This window comes from Panulirus ornatus, unplaced genomic scaffold (genome assembly GCF_036320965.1).
Source record: "Panulirus ornatus isolate Po-2019 unplaced genomic scaffold, ASM3632096v1 CTG_7888_pilon, whole genome shotgun sequence".
NCBI classification, from domain to species: Eukaryota; Metazoa; Arthropoda; class Malacostraca; order Decapoda; family Palinuridae; genus Panulirus; species Panulirus ornatus.
Window position 1 is genome coordinate 1 of NW_027265351.1, and position 6,648 is coordinate 6,648.

Sequence of the window (6,648 nt, forward strand, 5' to 3'; positions counted from 1 at the left end):
GCATCGAAGGAGGCTCCTGTGGTTTCTCGGTAAGGTGACTGTTACTACGATTCGCACGCGCAGGGCCAAGTAATAATCACTTGCCAAGGCGACGAGGTAGAAACTCAGCACACCCCACCAGTACTTCCACAAAAAAGCAGAAACACCTTCTTAAGCTAACGCCGTAACAACTCACAGCATGATTAATGAAAACATTCTTGGCAAATGCTTTCGCGGTAGTTCGTTTTGCGACGGTCCAAGAATTTCACCTCTCGCGTCGCAATACGTATGCCCCCGCCTGTCCTTTTTAGTCATTACCTCTCAATCAATACACCACCACCACCACCACCACAACAACAACAGCCGCATATCCATAAACCAACCATGCTGCTGTTGTTGCCTCACGTCTCTCTCCGTGGAGAGAGACACGTTTGGCAGACCTGTCTTTCACATGTAGGGACGTTAGCATTGAAGGAGGCCCCTGTGGCTTCTGGGTAAGGTGACTGTTACTACTGTTACAACTGTTACTACGATTCGCACGCGCAGGGCCAAGTAATAATCACTTGCCAAGGCGACGAGGTAGAAACTCAGCACACCCACCAGTAGTACTTCCACAAAAAAGCAGAAACACCTTCTTAAGCAAACGCCCTACCCCTCCAGCTCATCTCATTGGAACGTCTTTTGCGCGTACCATCACAGCTCGCACTCGGCTGTTTTTGTGTATTATGGATGGTACTTCTCCGCCACCTCTCGGAGAACCTACGAAGATGTAATAATTCCATCATTCGTAGAAAACATAGTTGCATAGTTCTTTCTCGTCACTTTTCCGCTCATAGAGGGTGAGCATGTATTACCTCTAGAATGACTTCAGGTATCACTAGATCATTTCCTGTGTCATTTGAGCGGTTTCTCTCTCTGTCTCTCTCCATGCATGGCAAATGGAGAGAGATGCATTACTTGGCGCGTGTCTCACATGTAGGGACGTTGCATTGAAGGAGGCCCCTGTGCTTTCTCCGTAAGGTGACTGTTACTACGATTCGCACGCGCAGGGCCAAGTAATAATCACTTGCCAAGGCGACGAGGCAGAAACTCAGCACACCCCACCAGTACTTGCACAAAAAAGCAGAAACACCTTCTTAAGCAAACGCCCTACCAACCCAACTTTCGTTCTTGCATGGCTTGTAAAACTGAATGCTTGCCCCAGAGCGCACCATCATTAACTCACATCCAGTTGTGGTGCTTTGTATTAGTAAGTCTTCGAAAAGACTCACCATCTCTCCTCAATCGTTGCATCGAAGGAGGCTCCTGTGGTTTCTCGGTAAGGTGACTGTTACTACGATTCGCACGCGCAGGGCCAAGTAATAATCACTTGCCAAGGCGACGAGGTAGAAACTCAGCACACCCCACCAGTACTTCCACAAAAAAGCAGAAACACCTTCTTAAGCTAACGCCGTAACAACTCACAGCATGATTAATGAAAACATTCTTGGCAAATGCTTTCGCGGTAGTTCGTTTTGCGACGGTCCAAGAATTTCACCTCTCGCGTCGCAATACGTATGCCCCCGCCTGTCCTTTTTAGTCATTACCTCTCAATCAATACACCACCACCACCACCACCACAACAACAACAGCCGCATATCCATAAACCAACCATGCTGCTGTTGTTGCCTCACGTCTCTCTCCGTGGAGAGAGACACGTTTGGCAGACCTGTCTTTCACATGTAGGGACGTTAGCATTGAAGGAGGCCCCTGTGGCTTCTGGGTAAGGTGACTGTTATTACTGTTACAACTGTTACTACGATTCGCACGCGCAGGGCCAAGTAATAATCACTTGCCAAGGCGACGAGGTAGAAACTCAGCACACCCACCAGTAGTACTTCCACAAAAAAGCAGAAACACCTTCTTAAGCAAACGCCCTACCAAACCATCTTTCGTTCTTGATTGACATGCATGGCTTGTAAACTGAATGCTTCCCCGTGAGCCCACCATCATTAGCTCACATTCAGTGGATGGTGTTTCTGTCCATCATCAACTTGGATGCCTCTATGGTAACAGATTTCAACTTGCATTGCTTTCTGCACAAAGCAACGCCCTTTGACATTATTAATAGAGAGCAAATGTGTTTGCACCTCCATCGTAATGTGACTCGTCTCCGTTACGGAATCTAGGTCAAGAGAGAGGCATGTGCTCTTGCCGCAACGAAGGAGTCAAACGTGATTAACCGTTGTAGGTAGGATGCGAAACTATATGGGTTTCCCTTTAGCAAAAGACTAATAAGAACATATCCAGAGAAAAGAAGTCGCTGACTTGAAGGCGACGGAGGAAAGCAGGCCGCGCTCACACCAGGAAGAAAGAATTACTTCCACCACGTTGAGGCGTCGTCTCCTCCGAGGCCGCAGCATATGCCGTGACGGTTCCATTACGGAGCGGAAAAATGGATAGTAGAAGTGACAGAGGAGTACGTCTTCGAAAAGACGCACCATTTCTTCTCATTCATGATGAGAAGTAGTAGGAAGTTGCATCGAAGGAGGCTCCTGTGATTTCTTGGTAAGGTGACTGTTACTGCGATTCGCACGCGCAGGGCCAAGTAATAATCACTTGCCAAGGCGACGAGGCAGAAACTCAGCACACCCACCAGTACTTGCACAAAAAAGCAGAAACACCTTCTTAAGCAAACGACCTACCAAACCATCTTTCGTTCTTGATTGACATGCATGGCTTGTACACTGAATGCTTCCCCGTGAGCCCACCATCATCATTAGCTCACATTCAGTGGATGGTGTTTCTGTCCATCATCAACTTGGATGCCTCTATGGTAACAGATTTCAACTTGACTTGCATTGCTTTCTGCACAAAGCAACGCCCTTTGACATTATTAATAGAGAGCAAACGTGTTTGCTGCTCCATCGTAATGTGACTCGTCTCCGTTACGGAATCTAGGTCAAGAGAGAGGCATGTGCTCTTGCCGCAACGAAGGAGTCAAACGTGATTAACCGTTGTAGGTAGGATGCGAAACTATATGGGTTTCCCTTTAGCAAAAGACTAATAAGAACATATCCAGAGAAAAGAAGTCGCTGACTTGAAGGCGACGGAGGAAAGCAGGCCGCGCTCACACCAGGAAGAAAGAATTACTTCCACCACGTTGAGGCGTCGTCTCCTCCGAGGCCGCAGCATATGCCGTGACGGTTCCATTACGGAGCGGAAAAATGGATAGTAGAAGTGACAGAGGAGTACGTCTTCGAAAAGACGCACCATTTCTTCTCATTCATGATGAGAAGTAGTAGTAGGAAGTTGCATCGAAGGAGGCTCCTGTGATTTCTTGGTAAGGTGACTGTTACTGCGATTCGCACGCGCAGGGCCAAGTAATAATCACTTGCCAAGGCGACGAGGCAGAAACTCAGCACACCCACCAGTACTTGCACAAAAAAGCAGAAACACCTTCTTAAGCAAACGACCTACCAAACCATCTTTCGTTCTTGATTGACATGCATGGCTTGTACACTGAATGCTTCCCCGTGAGCCCACCATCATCATCATTAGCTCACATTCAGTGGATGGTGTTTCTGTCCATCATCAACTTGGATGCCTCTATGGTAACAGATTTCAACTTGACTTGCATTGCTTTCTGCACAAAGCAACGCCCTTTGACATTATTAATAGAGAGCAAACGTGTTTGCTGCTCCATCGTAATGTGACTCGTCTCCGTTACGGAATCTAGGTCAAGAGAGAGGCATGTGCTCTTGCCGCAACGAAGGAGTCAAACGTGATTAACCGTTGTAGGTAGGATGCGAAACTATATGGGTTTCCCTTTAGCAAAAGACTAATAAGAACATATCCAGAGAAAAGAAGTCGCTGACTTGAAGGCGACGGAGGAAAGCAGGCCGCGCTCACACCAGGAAGAAAGAATTACTTCCACCACGTTGAGGCGTCGTCTCCTCCGAGGCCGCAGCATATGCCGTGACGGTTCCATTACGGAGCGGAAAAATGGATAGTAGAAGTGACAGAGGAGTACGTCTTCGAAAAGACGCACCATTTCTTCTCATTCATGATGAGAAGTAGTAGGAAGTTGCATCGAAGGAGGCTCCTGTGATTTCTTGGTAAGGTGACTGTTACTGCGATTCGCACGCGCAGGGCCAAGTAATAATCACTTGCCAAGGCGACGAGGCAGAAACTCAGCACACCCACCAGTACTTGCACAAAAAAGCAGAAACACCTTCTTAAGCAAACGACCTACCAAACCATCTTTCGTTCTTGATTGACATGCATGGCTTGTACACTGAATGCTTCCCCGTGAGCCCACCATCATCATCATCATTAGCTCACATTCAGTGGATGGTGCTTTGTATTAGTACGTCTTCGAAAAGACGCACCATTTCTTCTCATTCATGAGCAGTAGTAGGACGTTGCATCGAAGGAGGCTCCTGTGGTTTCTGGGGAAGATGACTGTTACTGCGACTCGCACGCCCAGGGCCAGTCCAAGCCATCGATATGATCACTTGGCAAGGCGCCGAGGCAGAAACTCAGCACACCCCCCGTACTTCCACAAAAAAGCAGAAACACCTTCTTAAGCAAACGACCCACCTCACCTCAAAAGAAATGAGACATTCTTGTTTTTCTTTCTGTCCATCATCAACTGGGATGCCTCTATGGTAACAGATTTCAACTTGCATTGCTTTCTGCACAAAGCAACGCCCTTTGACATTATTAATAGAGAGCAAACGTGTTTGCTGCTCCATCGTAATGTGACTCGTCTCCGTTACGGAATCTAGGTCAAGAGAGAGGCATGTGCTCTTGCCGCAACGAAGGAGTCACACACAAGATAAACCGTTCTAGGTAGGATGCGAAACTATATGGGTTTCCCTTTAGCAAAAGACTAATAAGAACATATCCAGAGAAAAGAAGTCGCTGACTTGAAGGCGACGGAGGAAAGCAGGCCGCGCTCACACCAGGAAGAAAGAATTACTTCCACGTTGAGGCGTCGTCTCCTCCGGGGCCGCAGCATATGCCGTGACGGTTCCATTACGGAGCGGAAAAATGGATAGTAGAAGTGATAGAGGATTACGTCTTCGAAAAGACGTAGCAGGATGAGAGAAGAGTAAAACAATATAAGGTTTCCTCTTTCTCTCTCCGTTATCAACTACCCACGGCCTCCCAGAGTCATAATGTGATACACACACCGTGGGTAGATTTGTTCGTTGCAGTGCTCCTCCGATAATGCATTTGGCCCCTGTGGTCCTGGGTAGGCAGCAGCCACACAAAGCACTCGGAGGAGCTAGAAATGTGGGGGGGGGTGGGGGTGAACTAACACCCCCAGACCCGAGACCCCCCCCACCCAGGCCCTCAATCGAGGTCGGGTCCCTACGGTACATACCGAGCAGACCAGGTGTTATCCACTTTGGTGAATTTCGGGTTCACCGCAGAAAAAAGGGTCATTTTGTAATTGGAGACATTACAAATCAGAGGGTGACGGAGAAAAGTGCGTCTAACTAAGACACTTTTTGGCACCCTACATGTCCACTTTTGCTCTCCGCTAATCATGGACTCCTTATCTCACATCATAGAGGTAAGTCACCTAAGAGACGGTGGCCACTTTTAGGCTAGTACGAGTGTCCCAGCCACAGTGACAACCAAGGCCTCAACTTACCTCTCAGTCTAGCGGGCACAATGATAAGGAGTCGGAGGGCAAAAATCAACTTTGATACCTCTATGGTAACAGAATTCAACTTGACTCGCATTGCTTCTGAACACACCCGTGCCATGCAATGCCCTTTGACATTATCAATGGGGAACAACAAAAGTGTCACACTTGCTGCTGCTGCTCGCTCCATCGTAATGCGACTCCTTTCCATTACGGAATCTAGGTCAAGAGAGAAGTTGCATCTGCTCTTGCCGCAACGGAGGAGTCGCGATCCAGCCGTAGCAGGATGGATGAGAGAGAAGAGTAAAATAATATATGGTTTCCTCTTTCTCTCTCCGTTATCAACTACCCACGGCCTCCCAAAGTCATAATAATACACACCGTGGGTAGATATGTTCGTCGCAGTGCTCCTCCGATAATGCATTTGGCCCCTGTGGTCCTGGGTAGGCAGCAGCCACAAAGCACTCGGAGGAGCTAGAAATGTGGGGGGGGGTGGGGGTGAAATAACACCCCCAGACCCGAGACCCCCCCCACCCAGGCCCTCAATCGAGGTCGGGTCCCTACGGTACATACCGAGCAGACCAGGTGTTATCCACTTTGGTGAATTTCGGGTTCACCGCAGAAAAAAGGGTCATTTTGTAATTGGAGACATTACAAATCAGAGGGTGACGGAGAAAAGTGCGTCTAACTAAGACACTTTTTGGCACCCTACATGTCCACTTTTGCTCTCCGCTAATCATGGACTCCTTATCTCACATCATAGAGGTAAGTCACCTAAGAGACGGTGGCCACTTTTAGGCTAGTACGAGTGTCCCAGCCACAGTGACAGCCAAGGCCTCAACTTACCTCTCAGTCTAGCGGGCACAATGATAAGGAGTCGGAGGGCAAAAATCAACTTTGATACCTCTATGGTAACAGAATTCAACTTGACTGCATGCTTCTGAACACATGTCCCGTTGCCATCGCAATGCCCTTTGACATTATCAATGTTCGTCGCAGTGCTCCTCCGATAATGCACTTGGCCCCTGTAG

At 48.2% G+C, this 6,648-nt stretch overlaps 1 long non-coding RNA gene across 1 annotated transcript; it reads left to right on the forward strand.

Moving 5' to 3' along the window:
* The first annotated feature begins 156 nt into the window (after positions 1–156).
* On the forward strand, positions 157–3,170 carry LOC139748556 (uncharacterized). The gene is made up of 2 exons (XR_011712741.1): positions 157–478; positions 1,000–3,170. It is a non-coding gene; the product is annotated as an uncharacterized lncRNA (long non-coding RNA).
* The last annotated feature ends 3,478 nt before the right edge of the window (positions 3,171–6,648 follow it).